This window comes from Zootermopsis nevadensis, unplaced genomic scaffold (genome assembly GCF_977971745.1).
Source record: "Zootermopsis nevadensis isolate Lab colony 2312 unplaced genomic scaffold, Znev_1.0 Znev_ptg000027l, whole genome shotgun sequence".
In the NCBI taxonomy this organism is placed as follows: Eukaryota; Metazoa; Arthropoda; class Insecta; order Blattodea; family Termopsidae; genus Zootermopsis; species Zootermopsis nevadensis.
The window spans coordinates 5,435,831-5,448,284 of NW_028259159.1; the positions used below are offsets into that span (position 1 = coordinate 5,435,831).

At 38.6% G+C, this 12,454-nt stretch overlaps 1 protein-coding gene across 3 annotated transcripts in view; it reads right to left on the minus strand.

The window, feature by feature from the left end:
- The window catches only part of Liprin-gamma (liprin protein kazrin), a 195,404-nt gene that overhangs the window by 108,178 nt on the left and 74,772 nt on the right, over positions 1 to 12,454 (minus strand). For 2 of the 3 annotated variants that reach the window (XM_087356446.1, XM_087356439.1), the window contains exon 2: positions 10,382 to 10,445. The exons of the other annotated variant lie outside the window; for it this stretch is intronic. The gene's annotated coding sequence lies outside the window, so the exon portion shown is untranslated. The remainder of the gene's footprint in view (positions 1 to 10,381; positions 10,446 to 12,454) is intronic. 3 annotated transcript variants of the gene reach the window in all.

Below are 12,454 nucleotides of genomic sequence, written 5' to 3' on the forward strand. Positions count from 1 at the left end.
TGACGGTCAGCTTCGATATTACTCCCCCGAAGTATTATCGGGGAGAGGAGGGGGAAATTCACGTTTGATTACCTACCTGTGTGCCGTCAGGTGGGGTGAACTGATAAACATGGACGCTGCACCAGCCTGATAATTGATCCTACACACTGAATTAAGCAGCAAGTAACAATAGCTTCGACTATGTGTAACGAAAGCATCTTCAGGAAATGCTTTAACCCTTCAAACGTACCACCAACTTTCCAAAACTCTATTAACCCTTTGAAGGCGAAGATCGTCTGAATATTATTTATGAATTCAGTCCGTACCGCGAAGAAAACACTACACCTCACCATTACGAAAATCAGCTGGTTAACCCTTTGAAGCCGAAGCTCGTCTTCATAACATTTACGAATCCAGACCGTACCGCGAAGAAAACACTTCACTTAACCATTAGAAGTCGAATCAGGCGGTACCACATAAGATTTAACAAAAGAACATCCCGGTCAAAGCCTTAATTATTCCCCTCAGCGTTTCGTACGGTTCTCACTGTAAACAGAGATTATTTCCTTAAACAGCGATTAACAAGTTGATCTTTGTAATGGTGAAGTATTTTGTTTACTTCGCGGTACGGTCTGGACTCTTATATACCGTCCAGATTAACTCTGCTGTTAACCGGTTTTATCAATCACTCATATACCACGCTGTATTAATGTTACAAATTTAATTTCTCATTAAACTAATCCGCAGAATGAAACAACTGAGAGTTTCATTTGATCACCACTGATTTCAAACCCATATTAATCCCTTTTAAAGCAACAACTGAGCTGTAACTATACTTCAAATATTGACAGAATAATTAAAATGCTTCTGTGGTTTATTTTAAAGAAGCCTTTAGTAACCCAGACGTTCCAAACACTAAAGAAAAATCACGGAAACCTTTAGTAATCAGTCCCCGGACCGAGATTCGAACTCTGGACATTAGGCATACGAAGCAAGAGCACTAACATTTATACAGGAATTTTGAATGTAAATTTTAGATGAAAACTTAGCTTAAAATCACTTTCTTTGTTTCTGTGTTAATGTTTTAAAATACAATTCTACTTCAATTCGTAAATACGCAGTTGTTGGGATTATAAGGTGATATTAAGGGTTCCACATGGATGGACGTTGCGTGGTTGGGCTACTGGAAGGGGTGGGCAAATTGAGTCCACTATTTCATGTTAGGTGAATCGAGTCTCAGCTGCGCCCAAGTCGCAAACCCGTATCTTTGAAGGCTACCAAGTATTTAAGGTCGGCCCAGTGACCCATATTTTGACATGTGTCTGCAGTTTATGACTGTGACACTAATTCAATTTGCTTACATGACTCAATGACGTACAATACTGTGCATAGAAAAAGACGAACGGACTGATGAGAAAAGCAATTTTTAAAAAAAAAGGTTTTATCTCATCCTCTCAAGATGTTAAATCAAATGTTTTATGATTAAAATTGAGTACGAAATTATCGCCCAAATAATGTTTCTATAAACGTCCTAAGCATTCAAGATATCATTGAATTTCTGTAATTTTTTAAAGATATTTTTGGCTGTGTTTAGAAAATAATTTTTTTTTCTACTCTTGTTCGTCAAATTCACTAACAAGAGAACTAAGTCTGTCCTGATTACCTATTATAAAATATCGAAATAACAGCGCTCTGTGACAATAAAGCATCGTATTTGAAATTCGTGGTAGATCGCGCACATCTTGGACAATCATTTCATTGTCCTTGGGACTTGAATTCTTCTCGTCAATGAATTCTTTTCGACGTGTAAGAATTCACAATGCACCATCGTTGTTGAGCTTTCTCTGTGACTGATGTGCTGTGAAAATGTTGGTACCATGACTGAACGACGAGAAGCGGAGAGGATCCTGATGACGACGAGAGGAAGGCGAAGCACAAACGTAATTTTTTGGGGTCAGACCCCACATTTAATAATCTTTAATTAACCTGTTTCATCTTCAGCCAGGTCAAATCTATGTGGAGAAAAAAACTAATTATTATCGAGTAACTTATAGACGCCACTTAGGGTCATCTATGGCTGTCAAGAAACAGTTGCCAACTTTAACAATCAAGTTAGAAAAATTTACCTCGAAATTTACTTCATTTTCTCCGGGACAAAGATTTCAACTCAAAAAACTGAATGCATGGTTTCCTAGTTCGAAAAAATTTCATTTTACTGTGAGTGAGTTAAATGTTGCCCTAAAACTGGCTCCATAATATATACGAGCTACTGCCCCTTTAGAACAAAACGAACAGTTATCACAATCGTCTGCTTCGAAACTACACACTTCTGACTTCATTGGCATTTCTACTCTGGTGTACACAACATTGCAACATATGCGAGCTCTTATGAACATGGCAACCTTTGGATTCAATGCAGTGAGGGAAATTTGTTGCCCAGTCGAGGATCTATTAGACTCTGAAGAGAAATTCTGCTCTCCACGAATTTACTTTTGCACTTAATTCAACAAAACACTTAATTCCCTTATTTATACCACTGCAGCACACGCGTTTAGGATCAGCTTCAGGTGCCGACCGGCTTAACGCCTTGGTTTACGGTGGTGGTGGAACGTTAATTGTAAAATAAGCCAAAAACACTTTGTTTTGAGAATGGAATAGAAATGCGGGCTTCTACATAGAACCTTAATAATATTCCTGTCAATGGAATTTGAGTAGCTTCAACGAGGGAAGAAATTTTATTTCAAATGAACTAATGTGTTTCAAATGACGTGCTTCAGCGAGGTGGTACTAATTCCCCATTTCCATCTGCGATCAGTAGTTGATGAATCTGTTTTTAATCCGTGCACATTTGCCTTCAAAAATACGCAAATCCTCATTCACCACATCTGGTCCAGAGATACAGAACACACGGCTGCAAGCACTGTAAAACACTGCCGTGTTCTGAAGCGTTATTGAAAGACGATCTATCAACTGAAGAGTTTACACACCAACATCGAAAGAGGAAGGTTCTCCAGCGTAAATATTTATGATCAGTGGAGAAATTTGGTGCGTGATTGTCTTGTTACAAGACTGCTATCAGAACAGCGTGTGGAAACACTGATTAACCCTGAGGGGGGAAAACAACCTTTATAAATACTTTTAAGAGTTTCTTGTCATTCAGTACATGCAGATTATATTAATTTCTGAATGTTTCAATAAGGTATGCTAAAAAAACTCGATGTTCAAGATTTCGAGATGAGTTCTTAGTCCCTAACTAAAGGTAAATTTCCCGCATCACAAAATCCTCGATCCCGTTAAGTCATCGTAACACGCTGTACTTACTCAAGATCAATTTTAATATTATCCTCTTTCCACTAGGCTTTACAAGCAAAGTGTTCCTTATGCTTGATTCTTGATTAAATTTCAAAGTATAAAAATTTTAAAAAAAAAATCCTTTTTCTAAGGACACCAAAAATGTGGCTGATTGTAAGTTGTCCACCAATGGTATTTAGGTTAAAATTAAAAGACTGAGTGCTAGGAAGTTATTAAATAATTTTAATTAAAATTTACAGGGCACTTTAGAAGTAGGACGAGTTCATATCAGGGACTCTGTTTTCTGAGGACGGTATATCATCGTTGGCCCATTCATTCCCTGATGTCTACGAGGCCAAAGATGTCACCGACAGAGGGCTCGTTTAATTTACGAATTCAAATATCGAAAAAATTTTGGTTGTGGTCGGCAGAGAACTTTGCTCTGTAAACAGCTGAGGACACTTCTTAACATGGGATTTCGTGACGTGTGGGGACTCGCACGTGCCAGGTGAGACAATGACAAATTACTGTGGGGCGAACGTGTCAAACAAAGGGAGCTCTTTGCGTTGCGTGCTTGCGGGCGGGCGGCCATATTGATGACCTGGAACGGTACTTTACACTGGAACGAGTCTCCTGTCATCTTACTCACCGAATCTAACGCAATTTCAAAATTTCTGATAGCTTGCCGCTTCGATTCCCACTAACCCACTATTCAGAAATCGTTCATCTAAGGTCTATTAATGTCGACCGGTTTACCTCAAACAGTGACGTACCCGGTTAGAGTCCGAGTCCACGACCGAGACACCACTCACTCTGCCCATAGTAACACACATTCAGTATTTCAGCCCGTCTAATCGTCTCTATAAAATTTAAATTTTACAGTTAAGTTAACAATTAAGTTTTCACAGACGAAGGACAGAGTCTACTTGTAATAATAATCTGACGTTTCGGACACTACATTTGTCTATCAGTCCGTGATGACTGACGAAACGTCGAGCTTGTCATTCCGATTTTTATCACCCGAGAAGAATTCGCTGTACTGTCATCTCATGACTTCTGCGCTACTCCACGAGCAATCTGTCAATTTTAACAGAGGAATCCAGGCCAAAGACGATTATGGTCCAGGACTTCTGCGCCATTAACACTCTAACTTCTTGACACTGGAATTGCCTCCATAAAAGTCAGTGTTAAAATAGAATGAAGAAAAATAAATTAAGATAGAAGGATATGATGGAAGAACAAGAAGGAAAGAGAAACAGGAAGGAGTGAAAGGTAAAGGCACAAACAGAAAATAAAGGGAGAGAGGAAAGGACTAAGAAGGAAAAGAGAAGAACGTGGAAATATGTAAATAAGGATGAAATGAAGTAACATTCAATGGGACACTGAGGAGACACGAAAAGATGAAAATAAAGAAACGAAGAAAGAGCGAAAAGACAATGGAAACAAAATGAAAGGAAAAATAAATAAATAGTTTTGAGAACAGGAGACACGGGTCCATAGGAGGAACGAGGGAAGAATGGAAATTAGAGATTTAAAAGTAAAGAAAAAGAGGAGACTGAAATGCGAAAAAGAGACAACAAAACGGAGGCTGTAGGTAAAAGTGAAAGACCAAAGGAACAAATAATTTTTTTTTTTAAAAAAAGAAAAAAGGTTGATGGAAAAGCTGAAGGTCTTTTAAGGACACGACATTGTGAGACTACAGTTGCATGCTTCAGTGTGGCAAACTGATTTCGAGAAAAATAACCTCCGTGGTTTCGCACCGTTGCCATGTTTCTTCATTGTGAACGTAACGAAAATGTCACATACAAAATTTCACTGCTGTCTTAACTTTTAAAAAAAAAATCTCCGAGGGTTAAACCTTTTGTGTGGCGGCAACTTCAAAGGCCGAAAACGAAACTGAGGCATAAATGACATAGAACTTATTGAAACGGCTTGTGACTATTGAAGGCGGATGAAATTAGCCCTTGATTGAGTCCAGTAGCAGGTTCTTTTTTCTCTTTTGTATTAGAAGTGTCGAATCTTCGAATTTTGTAATCATACTGTTAGAACGACGCTACGTACCCCCCCCCCCCCCGTGGGCCCAGTTGTTTCTACAGTTTTAAGATCGTGTCGCTGATACCACCAGAAGGAAATTAAACGTCTCTCTCTCTCTCTCTCTCTCTCTCTCTGGCGTGTTCATCTTTGCTTTTATGAAGCGCGCAATATTATTTCTTTCTTCCCCTGCACAGGGAAATTTCTGGCTGTCGCTCAAGATAAGAACGAATCAAGGGCTTTATTCGTCCCTTAAAATCTGTTGAGTCCATAAGCAAACAGTCCGCTTATACTGACATACTAAAGTCATCACGATGATTATACGTTGTAAAGTCACTCCTGATTCTTATTCGCGAGGTCCCGAGTTCAAATCTCGGCCTGAAGGTCGGTTATCCTGACTGGGATGCTCTTTCTCAGTCCCTCCAGACAAATGCCGGGATAGAACCTTAAATTAGGCCACTACCACTTCCTTCCACATCATTTTCAATTCACTACCATACTCTCATAGTCTGAGCTACTGAAAGGCGTCGTTCGATAAGCTACAAATAAATTAAATATCGTCATGAGGGTAGGATATTAGTGAATGACGTATGCATACGTAACGGAGTCCGGTCATCATTTAAAAAGGAAATCTGTCTCCGGAGTCAAACGGTTATCAAACTGGAAAAGACTCAGCTCAATGTTGCTTAGCCTGTAGTTAAAGCGATTAAAAAAATTTCAAAACACACATTGATTTTTGTGTTCAAGTCTATCGGAGTTTTTTTTGCGCAACGGCTGGGAGCTTCAGAACTCTTCACAAATTAACCCATATACTTGAGAGTCCCCGGAATGGATTCTAAGTCAGTTTCTTGACTGATGTTTTTCCATGGTTTTCCTAAGTGCCTCCACTGAATTTTGTTACAATAGAAGGCAAGTTTCTTACAGATCTCTCCTCACTTATATTTCACAACCATTCTGTTATTCAATGTTGTACGAAATAATGCAGACGGAAAACTGTCGTTAAATAAGCAATAAGAACATTTCATATCCCCAGGTCACCGCTTTAAGGACAGGACGTGGTATTTCTGTAAAAAACTTGAGTATAAAAATACATTAACAAGAATAATAGGAAAATGTGTGACGTTTGAATGAAGCATTATTAGATTTTGTTTTAAAAGAAGAGTGTGTTACAGGGTATCGGCCATGTGCATTACGTGTATATAAATATGTTTAGAAAACTTATATATATTTTTTAGTAATTCATTCTACCAAACCCGTGTAATAAACACGAAAAGTTTAAAGTAACATCTATTTCTAATTTATAAATAAACGCATTACAGTATGCCAGCCTTATGAAACGTTATCAATCATCTGGGATAAAATCTTTGCCTTCAAGCTGCAGAAATCCACCCGTTCAGTGTTCTCGCTATGTTATTCACGATTCCACCTCTCGGAAAACGCCATTTCTAATTCCATTCTACAGAAATCACTTACCCGGTAACCGCGTGCCTCTAATATGGCTGCTAAGTAGCAAGATAATTTATTATCCAACCACTATGAATACGTCTTCCGTAATTAGAGATCGGGAAGGAGCTGAAAGGTTATAATGTATGTTTTAATGCTTCTCCGAACTTACAGAACCACGTTTAATTAACTGTAGTGTTCCTTAAGTCCTTCACTTTTCAGAATCAGCTTATAAAATATATAAAGGCATTCGTAAATAGCACGTATTTTGACATTATAACTAATAAGAGACGTCGAGAGATATTCATGCAATCTTAATGAAATAAATTCAAAATCCCGTCGACTGAAAACATCTTTTAGATCAACAATAGGAAAATCGCATAAGTTTCAGGTACCGATTAAGTGGACGGTATAAAAATTTGATGTTATTTAAATTAATTACATTACATAATATAATTATTCCTAATAATCCAGCAGTTTCTTATGATTTAAATCTGTTCAACATATACTTAAATGTCCAAACACCATTATTTATATTCGTCCTTAATTTTATCAATTCACGCGTTTCGATTCTAAGATAATCTTCATCAGTTTTATTACATGTTTTATTATATCTGTTTTAACAACACGTTGATTTACGTAATCAAAAGTTTACGTGTTAAATCACTAAAATACTTAAAATTCTTATAATATATCAGTGTTCATAGACGCAGCTCACATTACATTTAAGTTAATAGGACAGTCATTCATGAACACAGTTTTACAGAATGAAAGGTATTACGATATAACTTTGTTTTTATTCCCAAGTTGTCATTGTAGTCTAGCGTTTTCCAGTTCTCTACATGGCAGACACAAACCACTCCTCGCTTGGAGCCTTTAATTTTACATTAACTCTAGCCTTTTGTCCACAAGATATGATACTCCCCTGCTAGAGACAGCGTCATTTAACGCCAATGTAAACGAGAACGGGAAGATGCAATCCAATTTAAGTTCAGATTTTAAAAATGGGACATTGTGTACATTATAGTCTTTGATGTTCATTCATTGCAAATGCAGCAAGAAACGTATTGCTGTTAAATCTCGCTACAGAGTGGGAAAAAAAACCCATTTGAAGCTTGTTTCGTTAAGTACCAACCGTACAAAAAAAATCAAGTATAAATTAGAGATTTAAAAAAAAATCGGTATTATATTCCGCGTACTAATTTGTGTAATATTACCAGTTCTAAACCAGCAGACCTAAATTTCATTTGAGGTGTTGAAGTATTCGTTACGTTCGATCGATATATATAAAAAATTAAATTAATTTTAATATAGATCCGTCAACAAGTATCATAAAAATCCATTAAGTATTTCCGGAGATAAAACATTCGGAAAGACAGACATAACATCGCTATCATGCCTTAATTTATACACTTTTTTTCAAACACCACATACATACGAATAATGACATCACCATATAAGGGACACAAAACAGATGAATACAGAAATGAGAAATCCCGACAACGAAATAAGAGAACTCTTGAATCAGCAGCGCTCGGTATCCTGGCAACGAGAGGAGGACAAATCCTACACTTTGTCATGCTGTACAACTTCCTACTGGGACCGGGAAGAACTGGCTTAACGGGAACATGTGTGTAGGGATCAGGGCTTGATGTTATCCTCAGGGACGCTTATTGGCCGAGTGCCAATGTGAGCACCTGACAAATATTATCGACAGCTTTAATTAACACCGTTCATGCAACGAATAACCAAACTATGGACTTCAATTGGACACATCCCGTGGCTTTCCTCAGTTTTTCCGGGGGAAAAACGCAGAACTATTATTTTATAAAAAGGACTATAATCCGTAATCGTAGTTAGGATAATATTTCAGTGGTGGCTATTTATAAAAACCATTCGCCGGAATTGTCTTCTTCGAAACATATATTTAAAAAAGAAAAATCCGTTAGGCGTACTTTTTAATACAAACATCCTAATTACATTCTCTCAAAGTAATCATTATACAGCACGGCCTGTATGTAACGGAATGTTATTAAACATTACAGTTTTTCGGACATGCGCACTGTCTCTAAACGTCGGCAGACTTCTGCCATACTACGCGGCGCTACTCGCCACCGTGAGGATCTGATATCTCACTCTGTTACATTTACTCAGTCCCTACGGTTTTAAAATGGAACATCCTGTATATCCTCGACATTTTTGTTATTGCTCGCACAATTTCATTCTACTCTTGACATCCTCGTACGAAACCCTCGGAAAAGACTCGCTCAGTCCCGTTTTTCATTGTGCATGGCTTCGCTCTGTGCTGTATTCACTACGTTGCCCATTCACGGTGAATGACAATTAACAACGCTACTCGTGGATTCAAATTTAACAGGTATGGATCTGCTTCAGAGATTTAACATCACAGCTCCATTTCACAAGCGGCAATTTAAACTCTTAAGTGCATCCGATGTTTTGTGCTTACGATAAAAAAAAATGCCCAAATGGAAATCAGATTTTTAATACATAAATAGAGAGAATACATAAAAGCACTCTCAAGAGACCACGAAAATATTTTTATCCTTTCGAATTTGTCTGAACAAAACATCATCTGATAAATGAGTATTATTTTTCACAATTGTTTAAGTGATAGGGAAGTTTATTTTATCCTGATATTTAAGATTCTAAACCTTAACTAAATATGTCATAAGATATACACTGAGGTAAGGATAATATTAATGTTTATCTTATTGTAAAGTTTCAACATGGCGGGGAATGTATTGTTTTAGATTTCGTGACATAAAGAAAGGAAATACCGAAGGAATTGACGATAAAACAAAGGAACATACTAAGCGCTGTTGTCCAGACAATTTATTTTTGAAGATATCCGTCTTCTGGGTTATTGCGCTGTGTAGTCTGGTCGATGTTAACCAACGTTTCAGAGGTCATACTGCCTCCGTCATCAGGGCGATGAATATGCCAATAGGGTGTGAGGAGCTGGATTTATAGGCCGGGAAGTGAAAGGTGTAGCCTGCCCCGAGCCAATGGGAGCTACCGAATATAATGTATCTGCCAGTCCCATAAATAAGCACGTTCACTATCACTTGAATTGCGTGTGGGATGATTTAATGACGCTGTCTCAACTCTAATTGTTATACAGCGTCTGATGAAAGGATGACTGTGGATTAAGAGCAGACCCTAGTGGCTTGCTTGAACACGAAGATGAAGAAGTCTGCGCTCACGGCTGAATTCAGAAGTAGCAACTTCTATTTAGTGAGACATCTGAGTAAATTTGGGACAATATTAAGCAGAGACGCAGGCTAGCTGAGAGTACAGAGAAGGGCAAATATTTTAATAATCTTGAAATGTAAACAGATGTTGACATTTCAACGATACTACTGTAGCTTTAAAGTAACAAACTTGAAACAGCCTTAAGTAATATATATGAAAACACAGAAAGTACACTCATGAAAAATTAAATAAGCAACTCTCACGTTATGTGAGACACTGAGTGAATACGAACTGAAATATAATGTATAATTGTAAGTCTTAAGTGGATGGTAATTATTCAGTCGTTCATGAAATTTCTTAGTTTACAAATTATGTAATTTCTCCATAGTAACAGACGGTGTTCTGTCTAAGGGCAGTAGCTTACCTTTAAGGGCTCGTCGAGTCTTGGCTGATAAAACACTTCACATCACTTGTCTGGTATCTCAAGCCTGAAATACAGAAGAACGAAAATAAGCTGGAAATCCTGTCTGCTCTATAGATTAGCTAATTAAGATACAGAACTTGCTTCAGAGGTTAACTGAAATAATTAATCACTAATTGGTGTGCAAGATATACATTAATTTACCAGCTACTAATAGTTAATTCTAGTATTGGAACCGAATAGAGAATCGAAATATTTTATCCAAGTAGGATTTGAGGTTTTAACGGCGGTGAGTCTGAAGATGGCTGTCGCCTTGGTTCTTGTGCCATGTAGTCTGGTAGAAGTTTACCGACGTTTCAGAGGTCCTTGCTGCCTCTATCATCAGGACGATTTTATCCAACGCTCAGCTAGTATGACCCTTTGAAGCAAGGAGTTCATATAAATTAGACTACATTTAAAAATTCAATTCCTTCCACAAAGAAAACACAACGCGTCTCCGTTACTAAGATCAATTTGTTAATGTTGTTTATTCTGAAAACCAAACGAAACCAACGAACACATCCTGTAGGCAAAGTAAAGAGCTGATCATTATTAAATCAGGTGGTATACGTAGTTACCAGTGTGCTTTAAAGTGTTAATACCGAATGAGTGTGTGTGTGCTTTAATATTTGAATACTAGAATGCACGTGCGCTGTAGGTCTGCCCCAGACACGCCCTACTGTCAATCAATTACCTGCTGACATGGCTGACTCAATATGATCGTATTACAGTGTCATGATAGAGTTTCTCCCTTCGGCAGATCCAGTATGGATTCATCCAAGCTATAGCTGCAGTAATTAGAACTTCAGTAACATTAACAATTAGTCCTCGCATGAAATACATTTTCACATACGCTTTAAATTAAACCAATGATACCTTTCCAAAACTTGCAGTGACGTACATGCCTGTTACAATCGGCAGAGAACAACTTTTTCTAAGTAAGACTTGAGGTTCTCACAGCGGTGAGTATGAAGATTTCTGTCTTCTGGGTTGTTGATGAATTCATCGCCCTGATGACGGAGGCAGTATGACCTCTGAAACGTTGGTTAACATCGACCAGACTACACAGCGCAACAACCCAGAAGACAGAAATCTTCATACTCATCGCCCTGATGACGGAGGCAGTATGACCTCTGAAACGTTGGTAAACATCGACCAGACTACACAGCGCAACAACCCAGAAGACAGAAATCTTCATACTCTGATGATGGAGGCAGTATGACCTTTGAAACGTTCGTAAACATCGACCAGACTACACAGCGCAACAGCCCAGAAGACGGAAATCTTCATACTCATCGCCCTGATGAAGGAGGCAGTATGACCTCTGAAACGTTGGTTAACATCGACCAGACTACACAGCGCAACAACCCAGAAGACAGAAATCTTCATACTCATCGCCCTGATGACGGAGGCAGTATGACCCCTGAAACGTTGGTTAACATCGACCAGACTACACAGCGCAACAACCCAGAAGACAGAAATCTTCATACTCATCGCCCTGATGACGGAGGCAGTATGACCCCTGAAACGTTGGTTAACATCGACCAGACTACACAGCGCAACAACCCAGAAGACAGAAATCTTCATACTCATCGCCCTGATGAAGGAGGCAGTATGACCCCTGAAACGTTGGTTAACATCGACCAGACTACACAGCGCAACAACCCAGAAGACAGAAATCTTCATACTCATCGCCCTGATGACGGAGGCAGTATGACCCCTGAAACGTTGGTTAACATCGACCAGACTACACAGCGCAACAACCCAGAAGACAGAAATCTTCATACTCATCGCCCTGATGACGGAGGCAGTATGACCCCTGAAACGTTGGTTAACATCGACCAGACTACACAGCGCAACAACCCAGAAGACAGAAATCTTCATACTCATCGCCCTGATGAAGGAGGCAGTATGACCCCTGAAACGTTGGTTAACATCGACCAGACTACACAGCGCAACAACCCAGAAGACAGAAATCTTCATACTCATCGCCCTGATGAAGGAGGCAGTATGACCCCTGAAACGTTGGTTAACATC